Source organism: Cottoperca gobio, chromosome 4 (assembly GCF_900634415.1).
Source record: "Cottoperca gobio chromosome 4, fCotGob3.1, whole genome shotgun sequence".
Taxonomy (NCBI): domain Eukaryota; kingdom Metazoa; phylum Chordata; class Actinopteri; order Perciformes; family Bovichtidae; genus Cottoperca; species Cottoperca gobio.
The window spans coordinates 28,267,110-28,281,739 of record NC_041358.1 but is presented as its reverse complement, the minus strand read 5'-3'; the positions used below and the strand labels follow the sequence as shown (position 1 = coordinate 28,281,739).

The 14,630-nt window shown below is 40.7% G+C and overlaps 1 protein-coding gene across 1 annotated transcript in view; it reads left to right on the top strand.

Moving 5' to 3' along the window:
* Positions 1-486: 486 nt before the first annotated feature.
* Positions 487-14,630, top strand: part of LOC115007349 (tumor protein 63-like) — a 63,352-nt gene continuing 49,208 nt past the window's right edge. The window contains 2 exon segments of the mRNA XM_029430165.1: positions 487-694; positions 1,596-1,647. The gene's annotated coding sequence lies outside the window, so the exon portion shown is untranslated.

Here is a 14,630-nt window from a genome sequence, read left to right as displayed (position 1 = left end):
ATTAACATTATTATTATTATTATTATTATTATTATTATTATTATTATTTTATTATTATTATTTTATTTATTATTATTATTATTATTATTATTATTATTATTATTATTATCATTATTATTATTATTATTATTATTATTATTATTATTATTATTCAGTAGGTTTTATTTTCCATATCATGTTATGCATTCTATTTATTCTAATTCCTTGTATTTTTATCATGTTTATATTATTATCTGATTTTAAGTGTAAAATATTATTTTCCATTAACTTATCAATCTACCCTTATTTTTATGTATATTTTAACTTTGTGCTACATTTCTTGTATGAAAGGTTCTATACAAATAAAGTTGTATCCTTATTATTACTATTTCTTAAAATAGAAATGAATAGAATAACAAAAGTTGTAATAATTTAGTCAAATATTTAGTTTCACTCATTCCCCTCCCTAACTCAACAGGGTGTTTTGCAGTGCGCGGGAGTCCGTGATGTCGCGAGACTTCCTCCTCCCAGTAGCCATGTTGAGCTAGCAGTAGCATTTTTGAGCTTCACAAAAATTGAATAATAGTTGATATTAAGTCAAAACAGATATGTAAATTGAGAAATTATCAGATGATAGTGAAGCTGTTTCCCTACAGAAGCCATGAAACAACCAGAAGTGCCGGTTTTATCTGAATTAGCTGAACTTCTCTGCTCGGTAAGCTAACGTTAGCTTCTCAGTTCTGTTGCGCTAGCTTTGTTGTGTGTTAGCAACAAAGCTAATTCCATGTAAACCAATTCTAGCATATTACTGCTGTTTGTGAATATTAAGAGATTAAAGGTGAATACATGGGATGCATTACATTTACGTTTTTAAGTCAAATTAAACGTATTACTAATTATAAAGTGGTTTGTCAAATTGTAGTTTTCTTAAGAAATGTTGTTATACTGTTGCTGCTATACTGATTTGTCAAAATCATTGTTTACTCAATTGGTAGAACAGGTACTAAATAAATAAATAAATAAAATGTTGCTTTTTAAGGTTTGTAGGTTTAATGTTTAATGTGTAAAATATGTTTTATTGCTTATTCAAACATTAGCTAAGCTGAAACGGTTATATTCTAGGCGGGCCTCAACTAACGATTACTTTCAATATTGAATAATCTTCTGATTATTTTCTTAATTAATCAATTAATCAATTAATCATTTGGTCTCTGAAATGTCAGAAAATTGTGAGAAATGTCCATACCAGTTCCTCAAAGTCCAATTAAACCGTCAATCATATTTAATGATGATAAATGAACGGTCATAAACCCAAAGATATTCAGTTTATTTAAATTACTTTAATGATGGATCGATTTATCAAAATAATTAATTTTCTGTAGATTAGTCGACCGATCATTGCAGTTCTATTTTCATGTCTAATATTTATATTTTCTCAATGTACACAAAGTATATTTCATTAGAACAAAATAATTCTAATATAATTTGAACTAGAAGGTAACAAATCATTTTCAATATGTTAAGAATTACTGTTACTGTTGTTATGATGTTGTACAACATAACATGAAATATGAAAACTGAGATGATAAGACTGATTGTAAATGTTTTATTTCCAGGAACCCGGATCTGCATTTCCACTGAAGCCGCCAGACGAGCCTCTGCGCTGTGGTAGGATTGTGTTAGTCACGTGGCTGCTACCAGTTTCAGCTCATCAGATCTGATCTGAGCTCGTGCTGCGACCACTCGACTTATTGATCCAATGAAATAATCTCCACCTATTTTGAGTAACTGATAAAGTAATTTTTCAGGCAAAAGAATGGCAGAAAATGCTGTTTTCAGTCTGTGAAAAATACATTCATGATTAGATGTATATATATATATTTAACTAGTAGAAGAAGTTTGCAAAAAAAAGCCAAAAAGTTAATTAAAGTCTAAAAATGGGATTTGGATTTCTTTTGGTTTAGTATTGCAGTTAACTGTATTCACTTGTGTTGTCATATTTTTGGTTATTGCACCAATAAAACAAAGAAAAATATAAATTAATAATACAAACAAACATAAATATATATGTGCAAAAAAAGGAACAATATTATAGTTCATATCTTTTTTCATAATAGATATTTTTCAGGGTCAAAAGACAACAAAAACTAGCCTTAACATTAAACACATATTCTGTTCTGTTTGTGTTTTTAGTTTTATTCTATACATTTGTGTTGTTTTGTTATTATTCAGTTTTCTGAATCACACAACCTGAACAAATAAAGTTTGATTGATAAAAGCAGCTCCTGAAAACATTCTGCAAAGAAAAGCTTTAATATTCAATTTCTTTTAAAACTTCGTCAGTAACTTAAGTGTGTGTGTGTGTGTGTGTGTGTGTGTGTGTGTGTGTGTGTGTGTGTGTGTGTGTGTGTGTGTGTCAGCTCCCGATGATATAAAGGAGTATGTTCTCTAGTGACAGTAAGCCAAATTAGATATAAAGCTATATATGATGGCAGCATTCTGTCAAAGTGTATGAGTTTAAAAACACGCTGGTATAAATCTAATTCACAGAGAACGCCGTCGATGCTAAACAGAGAAGTGATATCTTTGGTTTTAGTTCCCGTGAGAAGAGAACGTCTGAAGGTGTTTGAACTCTGCGTTAGTGCTGAACCAGGTGTCGCTCAGACCGAGTGACTCAGACTCCGCTTTCGTTTTGTGATGTGACGCTCGAGGTCGACACTGACACCGTCCGTCAACAAATGCCACTTATGAACTTATCAGATATGGAGGTCCGTCTGCCGCCATCAGCGTCTCTCAGCACCTGTAGCTCCATCAATCTCTGTGTTGGAGCGCTCACAGTCAGACAGAAGGTTTCCAACAACTCCAGCTTCATCACAGAACCAATGAATGGATGTCGCAGCTGCAGCTAACGTTTATTTTCATTATCGATTAATCTGATGAATATTTATGTTAATTGATAAACTCAGCGATTTAAAAGTCAGGGGGGATTTATTTTGTTCTTTGCAAACCACTTTGTGAAGTTGTGGTGCAGTTTATAACTCGAGCTGCAACATCTGATCGATTAGAGGATCCACAGAAAAAGAATCGACAAATGTTCTGATTCATTGATGTCAGGAAATGCTGTTTCTCAAATATGCAGATTTGATGCGTTTCTCTGTCTTTATCACATTAAAGTGACCGAACAAGACGTTTAAAGACTTCAGCTTGAGCTTTGAGAAACTGGGATGAACCTTTTTCACCATTCTTTTACATTTTTTAGATTAATTGAGGAAATGAACCGTCAGATGAAATCGTTGGTCGCAGCCCTTTGTGGAATAACAACCACTTTAAAGAATATTCTGCCATTTTTTAAACGTGTCCAGATATAAAACTTTGGTCCAAAAAATGACTTTCATACCTCAAAATCAGTGTTTGGGTTGTAGAATCCGCCGTTCGTGGTCATCCATGTTACTGATCTCGTGCTCACCCTTTCCTGGTGAACGTGTTGCTGCTTCAACCAATCCTGAGTCTCCGTATCCTGAAAACATCACCTGCTGCGAAGGCCGATATTAACGACGGCTGCAGTAAGACGAGAGGAGCGGAACTGGCATTCAGCACGACGCCATTTCTGTTTCACACAAGCCCACGCAGCGATGCCAGGACACCTAAATCACAAAGCGCTCGCAGAGATTGACATGTGACGTTTTCCCGCTGGACCCTCGACCTGACACGGCAAACGTCAGATCGACTTTCATATGCGGTCATTGCTGTGCAAAGTCTCTAAGCCTATCAATTAGCTAAAAAGGATTACACGCTTCTTTAAGTCGAGCTGACGTCACCTCCTGTACACGGAGACCAGGTCGGCTAAAAAAGAAAAATGAAGTAATAAAGTCAGATTCATTGTTCACTGACTGCGTGACGCCCGATAGGAATTCAACAGGAAATAGTCACGACTCAAGTCACGACTGCTTGAAACAACTTTGTGACCTTTTCAGGGTTTCAGGTTCAAATCAGATCAAATGTATTTATACAGCCAATATCACAAATGATACATTTGTGTCAGTGTTTACAGACTGTACAGGATACAACACCCTCTGTCCTTAGACCCTCTGTCCTCAGACCCTCTGTCCTTAGACCCTCTGTCCTCAGACCCTCTGTCCTTACACCCTCTGTCCTCAGACCCTCTGTCCTTAGACCCTCTGTCCTTAGACCCTCTGTCCTTACACCCTCTGTCCTCAGACCCTCTGTCCTTACACCCTCTGTCCTCAGACCCTCTGTCCTTAGACCCTCTGTCCTTAGACCCTCTGTCCTTACACCCTCTGTCCTTAGACTCTCTGTCCTTACACCCTCTGTCCTTAGACCCTCTGTTCTTACACTCTCTGTCCTTAGACCCTCTGTCCTTACACCCTCTGTCCTTAGACCCTCTGTCCTTACACTCTCTGTCCTTAGACTCACTGTCCTCAGACCCTCTGTCCTTACACCCTCTGTCCTTAGACTCTCTGTCCTCAGACCCTCTGTCCTCAGACCCTCTGTCCTTAGACTCTCTGTCCTTAGACCCTTTGTCCTCAGACCCTCTGTCCTCAGACCCTCTGTCCTTACACCCTCTGTCCTTAGACCCTCTGTCCTTAGACCCTCTGTCCTTAGACCCTCTGTCCTTACACCCTCTGTCCTCAGACCCTCTGTCCTTACACCCTCTGTCCTCAGACCCTCTGTCCTTAGACCCTCTGTCCTTAGACCCTCTGTCCTTACACCCTCTGTCCTCAGACCCTCTGTCCTTACACCCTCTGTCCTCAGACCCTCTGTCCTTAGACCCTCTGTCCTTAGACCCTCTGTCCTCAGACCCTCTGTCCTTACACCCTCTGTCCTCAGACCCTCTGTCCTTACACCCTCTGTCCTCAGACCCTCTGTCCTTAGACCCTCTGTCCTTAGACCCTCTGTCCTTACACCCTCTGTCCTTAGACTCTCTGTCCTTACACCCTCTGTCCTTAGACCCTCTGTTCTTACACTCTCTGTCCTTAGACCCTCTGTCCTTACACCCTCTGTCCTTAGACCCTCTGTCCTTACACTCTCTGTCCTTAGACTCACTGTCCTCAGACCCTCTGTCCTTACACCCTCTGTCCTTAGACTCTCTGTCCTCAGACCCTCTGTCCTCAGACCCTCTGTCCTTAGACTCTCTGTCCTTAGACCCTTTGTCCTCAGACCCTCTGTCCTCAGACCCTCTGTCCTTACACCCTCTGTCCTTAGACTCTCTGTCCTCAGACCCTCTGTCCTTACACCCTCTGTCCTTAGACCCTCTGTCCTTAGACTCTCTGTCCTCAGACCCTCTGTCCTTACACCCTCTGTCCTTAGACCCTCTGTCCTTAGACCATCTGTCCTTAGACCCTCTGTCCTTACACCCTCTGTCCTTAGACTCTCTGTCCTCAGACCCTCTGTCCTTACACCCTCTGTCCTTAGACTCTCTGTCCTTAGACCCTTTGTCCTCAGACCCTCTGTCCTCAGACCCTCTGTCCTTACACCCTCTGTCCTTAGACTCTCTGTCCTCAGACCCTCTGTCCTTAGACCCTCTGTCCTCAGACCCTCTGTCCTCAGACCCTCTGTCCTTACACCCTCTGTCCTTAGACTCTCTGTCCTCAGACCCTCTGTCCTTAGACCCTCTGTCCTCAGACCCTCTGTCCTTAAACCCTCTGTCCTCAGACCCTCTGTCCTCAGACCCTCTGTCCTTACACCCTCTGTCCTTAGACCCTCTGTCCTTAGACCATCTGTCCTTAGACCCTCTGTCCTTACACCCTCTGTCCTCAGACCCTCTGTCCTCAGACCCTCTGTCCTCAGACCCTCGGTCCTTACACCCTCTGTCCTTAGACTCTCTGTCCTTAGACCCTCTGTCATCAGACCCTCTGTCCTCAAACCCTCTGTCCTTACACCCTCTGTCCTTAGACTCTCTGTCCTTAGACCATCTGTCCTTAGACCCTCTGTCCTTAGACCCTCTGTCCTTACACCCTCTGTCCTCAGACCCTCTGTCCTTAGACCCTCTGTCCTTACACCCTCTGTCCTTACACCCTCTGTCTTCAGACCCTCTGTCCTTAGACCCTCTGTCCTTACACCCTTTGTCCTCAGACCCTCTGTCCTTAGACCCTCTGTCCTTAGACCCTCTGTCCTTACACCCTCTGTCTTTAGACCCTCAGACCCTCTGTTCTTACACCCTCTGTCCTTACACCCTCTGTCCTCAGACCCTCTGTTCTTAGACCCTCTGTCCTTACACCCTCTGTCTTTAGACCCTCTGTCCTTAGACCCTCTGACCTTAGACCCTCTGTCCTTACACCCTCTGTCCTTACACCCTCTGTCCTTACACCCTCTGTCCTCAGACCCTCTGTCCTTAGACACTCTGTCCTTACACCCTCTGTCCTTACACCCTCTGTCCTCAGACCCTCTGTCCTTAGACACTCTGTCCTTACACCCTCTGTCCTTACACCCTCTGTCCTCAGACCCTCTGTCCTCAGACTCTCTGTCCTCACACCCTCTGTCCTTACACCCTCTGTCCTCAGACCCTCTGTCCTTAGACCCTCTGTCCTTAGACCCTCTGTTCTTAGACCCTCGCATCACACAAGGAAAAACTTCCTAAAAGAAACCCCATAATTAAAGGGGAAACATGGAAGAAACCTCAGGGAGAGACTGAGGAGGGATCCCTCTCCCAGGACGGACAGACTGTAATAGATGTCGTGTGTACAGGATAAACGACATAGTACAAATACAACATGTGACAGAAATGATGTGTTGAAAAAGAGAAAGTTTGGATGAATCCAGGAAAAGGTTAGATTCAATACTTCTTTTTAATGCCACTCCAAATTGAATGTAAGGACGTTAAAGCGAGAGGAAATTATTTTTAAAAAAATAAGCGTAATCAATTGTTTTGAGATTTCACGATGCAACGTAAGAAGAAAACATTTATAAAATCTTACTTCCAATGCATTTTAAAGAATTCTGAAAGATTAGTTTTAGACATTTTAATACAAATTGTTTAGATTAAGTCGTTGAACACCTTTTAAGACTTTAAGGATCTGCAGGAATCCTGTTTCTCCAATCTTCAAACTGCTGCTTTTGTTTTTGCTCTCATGTACTTTAGGAAAGCTTTACCGTGTGTATTTATTATTAATATTGTCCCTTCTCAAACAAACTAAAACATTTGAGTCTTGTGTAAATACAAGATTTGATTTCTTCTATTTAAAGGAAAGAAAAAGTCCCTGTTTCGTGGTATTTGGGGATTTTTTGTGTTCTGGCGTCTCGATGTTGAACATGTAATTGTTTGATGGCTCCGGTATGTTACAGACGAACTAAATCCATCTGCTCATCAGAGACTTGCAGAAATGCCTCTGAAATATCCACTTTCATTCAAGCATCCCAGAACATCGACAGCGTGTTTTATTTTTAAAGCGTATCCAGTGACAAAGGACACTTCAACCCCTCGCTTAGATTACATGTGGACGAGTGTAAGCTCACGGATGGGGGGGGGGGGGATAATGTGTCTCTGAGCTGCCCCCGGGCATCATTATGTCCTACGCGTACATGCTTTTTAATGGGTTCAGGGGGCGACCAATCACACTTGTCAACCTGTTGCCAGGATACCGTGGCTGTGCTTGCTAAACATCGCTCCTCAACTTTTACATCATGGACTATATTTCTGAAAGTTAGAATATGAAAGATTGTGTTACCTCACAGAAGTGCTGAAGCAGGTCAGCGGGAGCACCTGCTCTTTCCGGGTAAAATATCATCGGCCCGCTCAGACCTGACAATGTCCTCGTTTAATGAAGCTCCATCCCAATGATTAGTACAAGTTTAGTAGCTGTGTAGCGATGTGAGACTCTACAGGTGAACATGTTAACTGATAGAGATCACCGTGAAACGTCCCCGGTTGATCAATTACATTAAGACAATTATTCTTTGTATTACAAGGTTTCTGACATGTTTTTAAATATGCAAATGAGGCATTATGTTGTTAAATGTGTGCTGATTTGCAGAAAAGTGAAGTTTGGATGAAGCAGGTTCAAAGTGTTTCATGTTGTTCACATGTCAAAGGTTTGTACAGATTCTGGATCTGTCTTTGTATCACTCCATAAATCACTAAATCCTGTCAACACACAGAACTTAGTGCATCTCCTGCATGTAGTGAGTGTAGCGTGTATAACATGAGCTGTGAGTGACATGTGAACAAAGCCCTCTGCACAAAGCTGCAGAATATAGAGAGGAATGAAAGTGGAAAGTTTGGTGTATGTAAGTGCTACTGAAGTGGAGACTTCTGCTGAAGAGTGTGAGAAAAAGCTCCTTTAGAGAAAAGCTCCTTTAAAGATATGTATTGTAACATTCATACATGTTGTACACACTACAGGTGAACAGAGTCAACATGTTGTACACACTACAGGTGAACAGAGTCATACATGTTGTACACACTACAGGTGAACAGAGTCATACATGTTGTACACACTACAGGTGAACAGAGTCATACATGTTGTACACACTACAGGTGAACAGAGTCATACATGTTGTACACACTACAGGTGAACAGAGTCATACATGTTGTACACACTACAGGTGAACAGAGTCATACATGTTGTACACACTACAGGTGAACAGTCATACATGTTGTACACACTACAGGTGAACAGAGTCATACATGTTGTACACACTACAGGTGAACAGAGTCATACATGTTGTACACACTACAGGTGAACAGAGTCATACATGTTGTACACACTACAGGTGAACAGAGTCATACATGTTGTACACACTACAGGTGAACAGAGTCATACATGTTGTACACACTACAGGTGAACAGAGTCATACATGTTGTACACACTACAGGTGAACAGAGTCATACATGTTGTACACACTACAGGTGAACAGAGTCATACATGTTGTACACACTACAGGTGAACAGAGTCATACATGTTGTACACACTACAGGTGAACAGAGTCATACATGTTGTACACACTACAGGTGAACAGAGTCATACATGTTGTACACACTACAGGTGAACAGAGTCATACATGTTGTACACACTACAGGTGAACAGGGTCATACATGTTGTACACACTACAGGTGAACAGGGTCATACATGTTGTACACACTACAGGTGAACAGAGTCATACATGTTGTACACACTACAGGTGAACAGGGTCATACATGTTGTACACACTACAGGTGAACAGAGTCATACATGTTGTACACACTACAGGTGAACAGTCATACATGTTGTACACACTACAGGTGAACAGAGTCATACATGTTGTACACACTACAGGTGAACAGAGTCATACATGTTGTACACACTACAGGTGAACAGAGTCATACATGTTGTACACACTACAGGTGAACAGGGTCATACATGTTGTACACACTACAGGTGAACAGAGTCATACATGTTGTACACACTACAGGTGAACAGAGTCAAACATGTTGTACACACTACAGGTGAACAGAGTCATACATGTTGTACACACTACAGGTGAACAGGGTCATACATGTTGTACACACTACAGGTGAACAGAGTCATACATGTTGTACACACTACAGGTGAACAGAGTCATACATGTTGTACACACTACAGGTGAACAGAGTCATACATGTTGTACACACTACAGGTGAACAGAGTCATACATGTTGTACACACTACAGGTGAACAGAGTCATACATGTTGTACACACTACAGGTGAACAGGGTCATACATGTTGTACACACTACAGGTGAACAGAGTCATACATGTTGTACACACTACAGGTGAACAGAGTCATACATGTTGTACACACTACAGGTGAACAGGGTCATACATGTAACTAACAGATATCATGAAGCTTCCCCACTTCATGACTCACATCAACACAGTTTATATCACAAGTGTTTAATATGTACATGAGGCGTTATGTAATGTAGCTGTGGAGAGTTTAAATCTACACACACAGTTACACACACACACTCTCATGTTCTCATGCTTCCTCTCATCTGAAGAAGACGAGTTCTGGAAGCAAAAATAACAATCTATCAAAATTGACCGGTTCATGAAAAACAAAGTTTCATCTCTGGTGATACGGATTCACTCACATTTTATCTTGAGTTTTCTCATGATGAAGATTTAAACTGAAGCACTTATTTATTTAAGTGTATATGTGGTCCCCTTGAATATCCCATTAGGTAATTATTCATGTAATTACGTGGTAGAAATCTCTTTTTTCGGTTCATTTTCCCGCTGAGTGATGCTGTGCTACGCGAACACATGAGCGACTGACATCAAAAGGCAGCAAAGACAGGTTTAGTGTTGGATTAGCTGTGATTGATGCTTTGTGGTTCACTGGTTGTCTGCCTCTCAGATCTGGGACTGGTTTGGGGAAAGCTTTGATTGTGTTTACCAAAAAGCGCCCGGCTCAGGGACGTGACGGGTTCTGTGCCCTTGGGAAGAAAAACAAAGCGATGCACTGGAGTCGTTTGAACCGGCGCAGGATTTAATCCACACAGGCTCGTGTTTTTGTTTCGTCTGCAAGCCCTCGTGGCCTGCTGGTGATCCTCACTCTATAAACCGCACACACACTCTGCTTGAGGAATCGGCAGTGTTGGGAAGGTGTATGTAGGGAAGTAATGTAACTTTTACATTTGATTACTTCTTGTAGTGAGAAAGAGAAAAATCCCCCAAGACTGAGACTCCCATAAGCTTTTATCTGATTAGTGGAAGGAAAGCTGTTGTTTTTGTTGAGATTGTTATTATTTTTCTGCTGTTTAAGCGTTTTTTAGCCTTAAAATACGCAAATATTCACGGAAATTGTCTCGGACGTCAAAACTGCCGAAAACCTTTTAGTTTCGAAACTCCTCCCACACATTTTCACGGATCCTCTTCAGGTTTTGTCAGTTTGACCGTAAAAGTGTGATAATAAATTGCAAAGTATTCAAATTTTCTTGACACATTAATACAAATATACAATAAAGTAATATGCATTTGTGGTAGACAGTATTTAAAATGGATAAACTGAATGTAAACTACGGCTGCAACTAAAGATTAGTTTAAATGGCAGATTATTTTCTAGATTAATGAAAATTTTTGAAGAATGTTTAAATCCAGATTCCAAGCAGGAAGTCTCCATATCTGCATGAACAATTACTTTAAGGATTAATCGATTATCAAAGTAGTTTTAATATTATATATATATATATATATATATATATATATATATATATATATATATATTATATATATATAATATATATATATATATATATATAATATATATATATATATATATAATATATATATATATATATATATATATATATATATATATGTACGCTGTAAGTAGCGTTAGAAATGATTTAAAATTTCTTTAAAAAGCCTTTTTGAGATTTTGAATCCTCTCTTCCTTCATTCATGAGTTCCACAATAACAGATTATTTCTCCTAATCATTGATTTTGTATAAACGTCTAACAAACAAATCTGGTTCCAACTGAAAGCGAGTTAAACTGGATTATTTAATTCTGGCTCGCTGCCTTTTTGTTGCTGCGGGCAAAATTGATTTTCCCAACGTGACAGCAGCCTGACATCAGGTGTGAACGTCACTGTGACAAAAGACCAAGTTGAATTATAATCGTGGGAAAGCTTCTATAATTGTCTGGGAGTCTGAATATTACCGCACAAAGTGATTCAGAGAACACACATACAGGTTTTACTGGTCACATGGGAAAGGATCTTTTCCTTTAGCTCCGGGAACTGAGCTTATATACTTCTACTGTGTTTTATATGAGAAGTTTATTTAATACTTGAATGTATTTTGCTCCCGCGCTCCAGCGCTGACTCGTTGTCAGTTTGAAATGTCACTCCTTAAACTAGTTTTAAATGCAGAATAGACCAAGAACATGTCAGGAACAATCACTATCCTGCCGCTGACGTTTAATATTCAACCTCATTTATACATAAAATACTTTGCAACCAGAAAGATTTGAGCTTCAGAGACTTTGTTTCCTCCGTTTTTTTATGTTAAATGATTTTAATTGAACTTTTAATTCTCAGGACAGAAAACAGAATAATGAACTCTTCTGGAATAAACTAATATTCATCTGTTCTCATAATCAGGACTCGCATGATCGCATGTGTGAGACTTTTAAATGTTAAGGTTTTAGTGTGTGTGTGTGTGTGTGTGTGTGTGTGTGTGTGTGTGTGTGTGTGTGTGTGTGTGTGAGTTAGTAAACGGATGTTTTCAGATAGTTTAAACTCGTTTCCTCCATGTACTTAAATTCATCGAGACTTCTCTATGTTTTTGGATTCTGTGTTCCCCGAGGAGGCAGGGGAAGTTTTCTTCAAGAGTTGAAAGTAACACGGGGAGTAACTGATATAGAAATAATCATTTTGAAGTATTACTTTAACCTGAGATATGTACGCACTAATGTTGGGTTTCAGTTGAACCTTTTAAATGCAGTAAACTTCAAACTGCAGTTTAAAACGGTATCTTCTGTTTTTATGATTCGTGTTTATTGTTAATGTTTCTCCTAATAAAATAAATGTTCTTCTTCCCCTTGAAGTCCATAAACAGACATATTTGTTTAGTTAAAATAGAGGTTTCCCTACAGGGATGTGCTGAACAATGCCAAGTTGCTGGGCAGTTTAGTGCATAGGCTGTAAATTAGCGCCTCTCACACGCTGCACCGGACACTGGCAGTTTTGACTCATCTGGATTTCCCCTGCATTAGTCACCAACTGGAATATACACACAGACGCACACAAGTATGCCCACATAACCCCCTCACTGTGTGAGAGTGATGGGCCACAGTGTGGTGTGTGTGACTGACACGGATAACAGTGCAGCAAACGTCGGGGCTCCTTCATCAGCTGCTCCGCCAACTGCTCTGTGGCATCCCGTATGTAAACTGCAGACGGTAACGAGCTGTGTGAACCTCGTCAAGCCTTCAGGACGATGAACGCAATCGAGCAGCTCCGTCACATGGCGCGTCGCCCTCTACGGTCTGGACAGATATCGTAGATTAAAGCGAGATTAACGCTCACAAATCTGAATAATAGGCACGTTAGACGGACAGTATGTGCACTCCCGCTGATGACAGTATCCGAGTATCACTGACGTAGCTGCCAACCCATAAACACACACATGCATGTCACATGAAGTAATCGGGGTTTGGTGACCGGTTCCCGACGCCTGAGCCGCATAATTAATGATGTAAGGGTTTCAGTGTCGCTGTAAATATCAGATTTAATGACATCCTGAGGTCAGTTTGTCCTTGTTGTGTTGAGAGGTGGACAGCACGGGTATAAAAGTTTATTAGATATTAATAACTCGATAATCGCCACGAAGCGAAGCAGTGGTGATGATGTGTGCAGAGATGGAAGTTGATTTGGTTTATCAGGTGATTAACTAGTGTTGTACATTAAGTACTCGACTGTGGCGCTCAGTCAGAGTGTAGTTTGTCCCGCCACAGTTTCACAATCAACCAAAATGAGCTTTAAAGGCCCAGCCGCCCGGGGGGGGGAGGCTGCTCACAGCTTTACAGAACCCCTCGTCTCTCGCCGCTTCCTGGACTTACTGTGTCTCTGCGGGGAGGGACGAGCGGTCTGTGGTACTCCACCTGACCCGTCTTGACCCGCGTGCGTGCGTGCGTGGTTACATTGGTTACAACAGGACACAGCTCTTCATAGATTCTGCACCAGATTCATGTGTTCCCCTTTTTAAATGTATGAAACGTTTTCTTTCGGCCCGAGAGGGTCCAAGGTTCACTCATCATAGTCTCACAACATCCCGCTGGATTAACAGTAACTGATATTTACAGCATCCAGCATTTCTACATATGTTTTGTGTAAACATATTGCATCTCTAGATTGTTACGTCCTGAGCCTGTGATCCTGTGAAATATTCTTCATTAGGTTACCTTGATCTTATTGCAAGTTTGATATTTACTAGTATTTATTCCAGCGAAGATGAAAACCACAGCGGGACGATTAAACTTAAATAAACACATTCAGGATCAAAATGTTTGATTTTTAGAGAAGCGTCTCCGTTGTTATTGGCTGGATCGTCACAGCTCGGTACAGAGATTCACGTCCCCCTTAAGGAATTATTACTGATGGATTATAATATAATATAATTCTTTAGCATCTATTGCATCATCTTTACATTTCCAATACTTTGGTTTATGACCAATAATTCCTGCACAACTAATGACCATCAGCCTCAGCTGTGTTGAATGTTAATGAGCTAGCATGCTAACACGCCAAACTAAGATAGTAAACATCACCTGCTACAATAAGAAAACAAGGTAACACCTGCACACCTGCACACACTTACTGACTTACTCACCCAGGTTAAGCAGCACAAGTTCTCTCAAAGCATTTGCACTTTAGAGACCGTGTGCTATAGATCCTTTAAATACGACCTTGTGCTGTCGATACAGTAATATATCAAAACAAACGATGCACAGGCGTACAGCTTTAACATGTGGGATCCCCAACAATAAAGTCCTGATGAATAATATGAAGGAAATCTGCACGACTTCCGGCTGGTTCATTGAGTAATTGACAACTTTCTGATAAACGCTTGTTTGATAGCAGATGCTTCTTTAAATAACAGCTGTGTGTCAGGTCACCAGGCCGGCCCCCGCTGTCTGCTGTGTCGGTGTCAGTAGGTGCACCGCAGG